Source organism: Artemia sp. Qi Xiang Cuo, chromosome 2 (assembly GCF_049724085.1).
Source record: "Artemia sp. Qi Xiang Cuo chromosome 2, ASM4972408v1, whole genome shotgun sequence".
Lineage (NCBI taxonomy): Eukaryota > Metazoa > Arthropoda > Branchiopoda > Anostraca > Artemiidae > Artemia > Artemia sp. Qi Xiang Cuo.
Genome location: NC_142795.1, coordinates 2,171,126 through 2,182,242, shown reverse-complemented (window position 1 = coordinate 2,182,242; position 11,117 = coordinate 2,171,126). Strand labels below are relative to the sequence as shown.

Sequence of the window (11,117 nt, the reverse complement as noted above, 5' to 3'; positions counted from 1 at the left end):
ACATCAATTTCTTGCTATAAATTATGTTTGCTTTCTTTATAAAAAAAGACCATTAGCCTCAAGTTCTCACTGTGCTAATATTTTTAGTAGTCAAGGGTTAGGACTGGGAGTCGGGAATGAGTTCAGTCGTTAGCATATCAGAATTATCTGAGCTTGAGTTATTGTTCCACCAACGGATAATTTTATAGCTCTCGTTACCGTAAAGCTAATCTATGCGAGAAATATTTGACCCTTTATCAAGGTCTAATCTATCGGATGGAGGGCTATAGGAGACACACACAAGTTATTTCACATAGTTTCTGGCATTACGAATCGGTATAAACCCATTTTTTTTTAATTTTTTGCCTTCATTAAGGTTCTCTTGCAAATACCTATCCGTCGTTTTCCAAATATACATTCTGAAAAAAAGTTTTTTGGCTGTCTTTCGGGCAGTCTTTGGCTAAACGAATTTTTTTACATTAGGCTTTTTTGGCTCTAAGCTTCAAATTGTGAAAACCACGATTTTTTATCTGGTTGCTTCAAAATTATCGATTTTTGAATAGAGTGCCACATTTTTATCTGTGTTGCCACATTGAAGATGCAAAATCAATAAGCACAATAAGTAAGTCGAATCTAACAACATTTTTCGTCCATAAGAATCCTACCACTGACATTCAGTTGATTGACATGATATAGACAAATACACCTTCAAACACAAGCAAAAACTGCATTAAGCTGTTTGGAGCTGCCATCTATTCTAGATTTTTTTTTGCTGATGCTCATCTATGTTTTTTTTTCTTTTTCTGCGTCACCCGCTACAACAAGGAACTGTACAATAGCAAATTGAGCTCATTAAGAAGTAATTTCCTTTTTGCTTAGTTTTTTAATACATTTCTGTGTAATTTTTAATTTAACAAATCCAATCTTTTGATACCGTTTTCATTCTTCTTGGAGCTTTAACATTTTACTTTTAGCTTAATTTAATTATTTTTTTATTTGGTTATTTAATTACTTTAATGTATTCTAATTATTTTACTCATTTTTAACATTTAACTTATTGGAGCTTTAAACTTTTACTGTCGTAAGATATATTGCTTGTTCCTAAGTCTACATTATTTCATAAGCTCTGAATCAATAAAACATCTATAAAATATAAAAACAATTTTTAATCAAACATAATTCTTATATAGATATCCACTAACCCTAGTTTTATCACAATGTGTTGTGAAAATAACACAAAATAAACTGCACGCAATGAAAAAAGAAACATTTAAAATATTGTTATGAACATCCATTTCACAACTTATGTAATTCAAAGAGTTTGCAATGTAGTAAACAATAAAGACTGTATTTAGAGTGGTCTTAAATTAAAGACAAGCTTATATCCTTTTTCTTTTTAAATCTGGATATTTTTCTCCTTGGGGAGAGGAGGAATAGAGGCAGTTTTATAATAATTTGGAGACAGTTTTACAAAATTACAAACAGCTCCGGAAACAAACATCAAGTTTTAGCGGCAAGATTTCCTGAAAAGTCAAGCACGGTGGCAGGCATATTCTACCCGGCGTCAAATCAAGGAAACAACTTGGCTTACGTGCAAAACTGTCCAAATCCTGACACTAATATTGCTACTACAAGAAATATAAATGCTTATTTTGAAACTAATTACAAAAAGACAAGAATAGTTTCATACCACCATAAAGCTCTAGTTATCATAATAAAAAGAAAAATTTGTTCCTAACCTTTCCGTTAAAAAAAAAAAAAAAAAAAATAGATATTTTGTAAGTTGCCACATGATTTTAAATATGCCAAAAAAATCACAGCTAGAGTATATTGCTATTAAACCCGTTCAGTTACTTTGGGCTGGGCCGGGGTTCACCTTTGTTAAGTTGGAGCTACTGCTGCTACTATGAAGTCGAATCGATGAAAAACAACAATGTTTTTTAGACTAATGTGTTCTTCTTGCTACGCACATGAATTCACTCACAAAGCTGAAATTTTTTTTGCGAAAGTCTGACAGCTTTTTGATGATTGGGAAACGTTTACTGATTTCCACTGATTAAGAGAGGCTGCTTCAGCTGCACCCTTTAGATTTACACCTTTCTATATTTAGAGTCAACTAGGTTTTATTTTTTGTCTTTCGACAGATCCAGCTACTGGTTTTGTCATTTTACTGCAACAGATACATTTGAGGAAGAAGCAGTGTAAGCAAAGCTACCTACAGAAAAAACTTGACGGTCGGACGTGTCAAACCCCAAATAACAAAAATTCTAACAGGACTTGAAGACATACGAAAAGACTCGTAGAAATCCATACTAAGAATTTAAAACGAATCTCGACCCTGAAAAAGCAAGTGAATACCTTCCAGCTGAAGATGTGTATTTGGGGATGGCAAATTCATTGGCGAGGTTGATCTAACGTAGCTAGTCTTCATGAAATTCATGGTTAGATTTCTTAGAAGTATCTCCACCTCTAATTTTATTTTGTGAAACAAAGGTTTTTCACACTGGAAAAGAAAATTAAAATCTGTAAACAGCTCCAGCACACAGAGCTGGAATTCAAGTTGAATCTAAAGCAGTGAATTTTTTAGGGCTTGCGATGCCCTGTCATTCGCGTGAGTTGGATATTCAGCTGCTACTCCCTGAAAATAGCTGCTAAGTGCAGCCCAATTGTGCAATAGTCGCTAAACGCACATCCGAAAAGACAGCCAACGTTTTTGCCTGGGGCAAGCACATTCAGGACCGGGGTGTCTGTAAACTTCTGTTGCAATTCGAACTCAGAGCGTCATTTGGCACTCATGCTGAAGTGATTATATACTGTGCGACACAGATCTTCCAATTGCTTTGGCAATCGTTGCAAGCATAAGAAGCAACTAAATGAATTGAATGACTGCTGCACTTGACACATATCACAGATGGAAATTGCCTTCGATTTTACTCACAACCGAGTTATCACGCCCAAACATAGTATTATACGTGTCCGCACAGAATCAAACCCAGTTCTCTGTAGGTATATTTTTATCTTAAAGAATATCACAAATAAGGTTGAAAATGGTTTCCGCTTTCCCATCACAACAGTCAACCATATCACGGTTGTCTACTTGTATTTCAAACTCCTTATTGCAGAACAAAACTGCCACAAATTTTCAAAACATTCCCCTTTCTTAAACTAGTGATAAGTTTTTTTTAATCACTAAGAGAACGATCCACCCATTTCACTAGTTTGAAAATCCTTCTGCAGCACAAAAAAAGAAAAACCTAGAACAGTTAAAAATCCGACAAATATCTGTTTTTTACTAAAAACCCGACAAATGAAGTCAAAAATTGTGATCAAAGTGACATTATAAGCCCCCATTATATTTGACTGATAGATGGGAATCAAGGAGATGCCCCAAGGGCTGAAGAACCAATTCTGGCATAGGAGAATTAGCCATTTAAAAATGTCTGTTTCTTGGTGGCTCTCAAATTGATTTAGTTGCCGGAATGGTCAACTAAAATATCTTACTTTGAAAAAGAGAAATCATCATCAAAAAAAAAAAAAAATTTCAACAGCACCCGGTGTTCCCCGGCGATCACCCATCCAAGTGTTAAACGGACGACGTTTTGCAACTACAAGGTCTGACGAGACTGGGCACTTTCAACGTGGTATGGCCGTTCGCTGAGAAATTTTGTAACAAAATTATTATTGGTCCACAAACTGAAAAGAAATAAACTGCCTAACTTTGGAGTCATGAAGCAAGGTTATTATTATAAAAAAAATTAGAAAGAATCAAAACATGTCTATTCACTGTTTTGTTTTAATATTTTTTCCTTCTGAAAAGAAACGGCAAACCCGCCAGATTGTTTCTACCTTTGATGACCACCCTATGGCTTCCTAGGCTAGTTTAAATTAGTCGAATTAAAGGGTCTTTGAATTGGCTATTTTTTAAACAGCTCTATTTATTTTTTAAAATTCTTTTAAATGTTTTCACTTTTATAATTTTAAGATATAAAAAATTAATTAAGATTCCAAGGAGTAAATATCAGCATCCGTATATTAAACTGAAAATGCACATTTTTTTCAGTAAATTCATTTGATTTTTTTTCAGTAAAGTACAAATTATATTCTGGCTTTTAGAAAGTATAGGGTTTAGAGCCCTACTCAGATCAATTTTTACTCGTTTTGAGTTTGACTTATTTTAATTTCTGTTTTTTTTTTGGGGTTTCATTTATTTATTGATACTGATTTATGGTAGTTGTAAGCTTGGTAGATTATTTGATTTTATTTTTGTTCCTTTTTGGTTTAATGGAGCTCTTTACTTTTTTTTAGAAAAACTTGTTTTGTGCAGAAAGTGTTTTTGGTTAATTACAGTAAGGAACGAACTGTAGCTCATAGTAACTGAAGTAATAAGAGGAATCATTATTTAGATGATAATTTTAATAATATTTCTCAAGAAATCATCATAAGTAAAAATTACCCATACAGGGAATCGAATTCGAGCCAACTGGGTGAGAACGAGCTATCCCAACCGCTAGACAATGTAGGATATATTAAAATATCTGATTAATTAAGTTTGTGTTAAAGAACAAATTGTGGACTTATTTATCCGGGTTGTTGCAGCGGTAGCTAGCAACTTAGTAAGAGACGATCACGCCCAATAGTAAAAAATAAAACAGTCCATAGCTTTTAAAACTAGAATCAGATAAACAAAGAAGAAGAAAAACAGAAATATGCCCCTTCTCCCTGTAACTTGACTGAACTTTGGCTTAATTCTCCTGCTGATTTGGCAACAGGGTCAAGAGAGCAGACACCATCTTTTTCCAGTGCGCCTGGTCTTGGGCTGCCACGGGTGCAACTTCAAGTGTTATTCCAGCCTTGCTTATGAAATGATAAAAACTATCGAACTAGCTTATTCTTGGATGATCACTTGGTAGTTTCCAACCAGCAGCCACGGGGTTTAATTCGTAGATGATGCGGAAGGGGGTTTCTTCTGATATTTGGACGATGTGGCCGTACCGTCTCAGTGTACGTTGTACAACTTGACAGAAACTTGGAGTTGCTGACAAAATCGTACCAGTGAAGTCCCTCTATATTTCGGAGTTTTTAGGTTGCATTGTATCAAGAGTCCCTGAAGTAAAAATAGTTGTTCACCAAGTTTCTGTGTCGTAAGACGCACCTATGTAGAGACAAATTTTAGTGGAATGCTGGCACACCGCCGGTCTGTCAATATTTAGCCTTATGTTCATGCAGTGATATGTTGATTTCGGTGTGCCAAGTAAGCTAAATTGCTAAGTAATTTTGTAAAAATCTGTCAATATTAAGTTCTAACCAAAAAACGGAAATAAGAGCTTGCAGACAGAATAGGCAGTGGCATATTTAAGGTGAAGACTAGGGCCTGGGTCCCCCAGAAATTTGTCAAGATTTTTTTTAAAGAACTTATTCTCTCAATAAAAGCTGTGCTATTGATTTCTTGTCTAGTAATTGTCTAGAAAGCTGTCTAGTAATTTATTTGAAGAGGATCACAGTAATAAAAAAAAATCCCTTTTACAGATCTTTTTTTGCTATTATACATCTATAAGAATTATCAAAACTTTCATAGTAAAAAACTGTATGTAAGAAGCGACTTGGCCAAATAGCAACCAAAACCCTAAAAGACGGAATTTTGATAAGAATAGACTCACCAAAAAAACTGGCTTTTTATCTTGTTTCCAAATCTATAAAGTTTACTGTTAAGTTTAATGTTGGCCATCAAATGCTACGAGGGTGAGAAGATTTTCATAATTTTCGAAAAAGGGAGGAAACTTCCTCCCAAACTTGAAGTATCTGAAAGAAAATTGGACTATCAGGTTCAGTGCATCGTTGAACCCTGCTGTAGAGGTTTTAATTTCCCATCTACAAAAAATCTGGGATTTCTACTTTTTTTTGCCAGAAGAATAATCACGGATGTGAATTTAATTGTTTTTTTTACCAAGGTCAGAAATTATTTTGTATTCTTCTGCATGCAAAGAACAAAAGCAGCTTCACTTTTGTGACACACGCTGGGTTGAAAGTTATCAATTTTGGATTACTGGGTTTTATTGAGTACAACAACAGATATTACGAAAGCAAAAAAATAGAGGCAAGTAAAGATATATGTTTATCGAAAAGCAAGATATTAAAAAATCTGAAAAATGAATCATGACCGTATAAATTTTGAGTGTTGTTGCCTGCGTCATGTTTTCTTAAAATCTATGTGTGTCAATGTGTCTTACATACACTTGGAGTTTTAAATGGCTTAAAATACTTCTCTGTTTATTCGAATTTAAACGATATGGTTTTTGAAAGTGTTTTAAACTGATTTGAAACTCCTCTCCATCAGTGGACAAACGATAGCTGTAAGAAAAATTTATTGAAAGAAAAATTTATTGGGCGAGATTTTCAAAACAAAAAATCATGGACACAAATAGTCAACTGGAGTTTATTAATAGTTGCATGATTGATCTCAGCTTAGTTCTCAGTTTAGTTCTCAGCTCAGTAGCGGGGTCTTTCACCACAGCCATTTCTGGCTGAGTATTTATTTGTATCCCTTTTTTTGTCATGATCATGATGAACATCGGCGCTGATTTTGTAAATCGGCACCGAAAACTAGAAAATTTTTCAAGCTCAAATCTATGCCGATTTCTTTTAAAATCGGCGCTGATTTGGAAATCAGTTCTCGAAATCAGCTACGTGTGCCCAGCCCTTAAGAAAAATTGGTGGCGCACTGCCGTTTCCTCTAAAAGCAGCTATTTGTCGCCGAAAACGAAACCACCGCGAAGTTAGGGTCTACTAAAAAATAATTAAAACAATCTGTTTCAAAATAAAAGTCATTTTATCTGTTGAAGCAGTCAAATTATAATTTTAATTTTTTTTTACTGATTTTTCGTACGCGAATCTCCTGATTTCTTTCCTGACCTAGTATTTTTTTTGCAGAAATTTAGTGATTTTTTTTACCTTGTGTTAACGCTGCTTGTGCTTACGTGAATAGTTTAGCAGTATCAGCACCAGCACCAGCAGTAGAAGTAGTAGAAAAAAAAATAAGGCTGTTGAAACTTCTTTATGTACCAATTATTATTGTATTATATTCTGGCTATTTAAATAATGTAAAGTTGCTAATAGGGTATATGCTTAGACAAGAAAACATATTAAGAAAACAATGGTAAAATTCTACTTTAGCTACTTTTGGCTGTTTTGGAATGGGGGTTAAGTTAGAAAAAAGAAACTTTCAGGGACAGGTCTACAGGCTAAAATATGTCCCGGGAAAGTATTTTGAAGTACCTACCTCCACTCTTTCTGCCTCTAGAGGCTCCTGAAATTTGCCTACATGACAGGTCTAGCCTATACCTATTGAAATTTTGACAAAAAAAACTTTTAACCTTAATTTTCAGTTTCTTTGTCTCTGGCTTTAGTTTTTAAAATGCAATTCCTGTTATTTGAGTAGAATTCTAAGCCATATCAATGTTTTTTTTTTAATTTAGGAAATATATTTGCATATCTTTAAAACCTTATAAATTGGGATTGAGCAAAGTTGTGAAGCTGAAAAGAATTTTGCTTTACTTTATTTAAGCAGAAGATCTATTTTGCAAGGTTTCATTTTTATAAAACACAGAGATTTTTAAAGGTCATCAAAGGTTAGGACCCTCTAGAGGGAGGAGTGGAGGTAAATACTTCAAAACACCTTCCCAGGGCATACTTTGGCCTGTAGACACATCCCTGAAACTTTCATTCTCCTAATCTAACCTCTCTCCAAGATAGCCAAAAGTAGCTAAAGTAGAATTTTACCAAAAACAATTTCTAATAGGCTATGAAGAATGAATAGGCTAGGCCTATTAGCTTACACATTTTGCATGCAGCCCAGCTATTAGCCTAGGCTAGTCTAACCCCCCCCCTCTCCATAATGTGCAAACATATAGTCCAAATTATAGTAAAATTCTACTTTAGCTACTTTTGGCTATTTTAGAAAGGGGTTAGGTTGGGAAAATGAAACTTTCAGGGATGGGTCTACAGGCTAAAGTAGGGTAAAAGACCTCTTTTTGGGAAAGACCACTTTTCTTTGGCATTCCAGAAAAATAGCAATGGGTTTTTGGGCCACCCCTTTTTACTACAACATGAAGCAATGTGAGGGCAGTAACAAGAGCCTTCTTGGTCAAATTTTCACCAATGATTTGTCAGCATAAATTGAAAATATGGTCTCTGTTTTGAAAAGCAATTGAAAAGAAAAATTATATTTAAATATTTGTGATTTATGGAACAAATATCAAGCAATAAAAAATACATTTTGGTAAATTTCTACCAAATCATATTATTGAGTTAGGAATAAAGTGAATACACCATTCAATGCCTTTTTTATGCTGATTACAAATGTAATAATCATTTCTATCAGAAATAAATAACACCCCCCCCCCCCATATTTGCCAATTCAGGGTATATATTTCTACATTAGGGTGGGGGGTGGGGGTAAAGTTTAAACTTACCTCCCATTTACATCAGAAACAAAATTTGTTCCCCCCCCCCTAATGTAGAAATATATACCCTGAATTGGCATATATAGGGGGGGGGGCAAAATTCATTTTATTAAGATAAAATGAAATAATTCACTTTATCTTAATTCTCAGTTATCAGTTTCTTCTTCTTTGGTTTTAGTTCTGAAAATGCAATTCCTGCTATTTGAGTTGCATTTTAAGCCATATTAATGGGTTTTCTCTAAATTTAGGAAATATAGCCTACTTACAGATCTTTGAAACATCATAAACTGGAATTGAGAAAAGTTAAAGTTGTGAAGCTGAAAGCGTTTTTGTTGTTCTTCATTCAAGCCTATTTTGCAAAGTATCACTTTTTATAACAGAAAGATTTTTAAAGGTCATCAAAGGTCAGGACCCTCTAGAGGATTAAGGAGTGGAGACAGACAGCCTACTTTCAAACACTTTACCAGGACATAGGCCACTTTGGTCTGTAGACCTACCCCTGAAACTTTCATTTTCCTAACCTAACCCCTTTCCAAGATAGCAAAAAGTTACTAACCTAGAATATTACCAAAATTATTTATTTCCTATGTGTTCTGCCACACATTACCTTAATTCACACTTCAGAGCAATTAAGGTCCATACAGGATCTGTTGTGCTCCAGGTTGATGATGGCAAAATTTTGTCACTGTGTTAGGGCCCAGTGACAGAGATCCAAATTAAGCCCAAAGCAGCATCAGTCTCCTAGCAAGGCACTCATTATGAGGAAATTGGCATCAGTCAGTAGTTGAGTGGGTCAGACAGTCCAACTCAGATTTCCATGGCTTGTCATTCCATTCCTTGTCCAGTCTGGACTTAAAGGACACATCCATGGGTGCAGTTGCCATTTCAGCTTGAAGGCTATCCCAATTGTTGACATCATGCTTGGAGAAGAAGTGTTGCCTTGTTTGTATATTGACAGAACATTTTGACAGCTTTTGTGAGTGTCCTCTTGTATGGTGCTGACTTGAATGTTTGGTAAAAGGGGGGTTATTTGGTTGTGCATTATACTTGTAGGTCAGCATCATATCACAATGGCTGCATCTGAAGATGAGTCTTGGCAGCTGCATGCATTCCAGTCTCTTGTTGTATAGGAGATCTCGTAGGCCAGCTATGCACTTTGTGGCACGCCTCTGAACTCCTTTGATTAGACTGATATCATTCTTATAGGAAGGGGAGGTGAGACATGTACAAAAATCCAAAACAGGCCTAACTATAGCCTTGTAGAGCCTTAGAAAAACTGTACAGGAACGGCTGGTTATGGTGCATTTGAAGAGACCAAGGCTTGAATTTGCTTTTGAAACTGCTTGTTGCCAGTGGCCGTGAAACTTTAATTGTTCATATATCAGCGCACCTAGATCTCTTTCTTTGAGACTTGTCTTTAGTACTAAGTCAGCCAGTGAATTGGGATTGGACATGTTGTATTGGTGACAGGGGTTGTTGCTTCCAAAGTGAAGGACACTGCACTTTGATGTGTTGAATTCAAGTAGCCAATCTTGTGCCCATGTTTGGACTTTATGAAGGTCACACTGCAGACTTTGTTGATTTGCAGGCCTGAACAGCTTGGAGTCATCAGCATAGAGAGTGATGTTGTTTTCTCTTCTGTTCACCATGTCATTGATGTATATGAGGAATAGGGTAGGGCCCAAAACAGTTCCTTGGAGAAGTCTGCTTACAACATCACATGGTTTGGAGAAAACCTTGTTGCCATTAGCTGTGAAGAGTTTTACCTTTTGCAAGACATGCTACCAAAATGATATCCAGCATGCAAGAACTTTCTGACCCTGCAAAACTAGCTAAGCTGAAACACCCAACACTTGTATACAGGAGAAATTGAGGTGATGTCATTCTAAACTAAAAGTTAATGATGGCCAATATTCTCCCAGCATTATGAACCTTAAACCTGAAATTGCACTTGCCAGCAACTCTTTTTGGCAATAAGCCACTGTGAGTAAATTTGACTTTTCAAGCTAAGAGGGGTAAGGATTGTCATTATTAACCTCTTATGCATTTAGCTTTATGCCATAGGACTGATTCTAGAGTTTCTTGGCCTGATTTATTAATTTGGTTGGCAATTCACATAGCCTACCCAACTCTAGTTTAGGCCAAATTAAGACTGAAAAGTTTTGAAACAACTAAGGGAGAACAACTACTGAAACCTCTCTTAAATATATCAAAGCCTGACTAGCCTTTAGAGCAACAGTCTGGACATGCTAACTAAACTTTAATTCTTCATCAATTGATGGATCCAGGTTATGTTGGCATGACTACTGACAATAGGTTGTCTTGTTTTGTCCACTGACTCAATTGATTACTGGTGTCTTGATTTTGTTTTACCAAAGTGGATAACTTTACATTTCTGGATGTTGAACTCCAGCTTCCAAGTCTCTGCCTAGCAAATAAAGAAGTCCAGGTCTGCTTGAATGGTTTCTATTTTTCTGAACTTACAACTTTACCAATTACTTTTGAATTGTCTACATAAAGGCTTGTTTTATTTTTGATGCTAGAAGGTGCATCATTAATGCAAAAATTGAATAATATTGGGCCCAGAACTATGTCTTGATGCACTCCTTTTCTTACTTTCACAGCATCAGAGAGAAATATTTGGCCATTTTCCCCAAAAACTTTAAATGTTTGTTTTCT

At 35.4% G+C, this 11,117-nt stretch overlaps 1 protein-coding gene across 2 annotated transcripts in view; it reads left to right on the top strand.

Moving 5' to 3' along the window:
• The first annotated feature begins 6,964 nt into the window (after window positions 1–6,964).
• Window positions 6,965–11,117, top strand: part of LeuRS (Leucyl-tRNA synthetase) — a 283,085-nt gene continuing 278,932 nt past the window's right edge. Inside the window, exon 1 of one of the 2 annotated variants that reach the window (XM_089098621.1) lies at window positions 6,965–7,034. The gene's annotated coding sequence lies outside the window, so the exon portion shown is untranslated. Of the gene's footprint in view, window positions 7,077–11,117 lie in introns of both variants that reach the window. The other variant, XM_089098630.1, reaches the window with a different exon arrangement.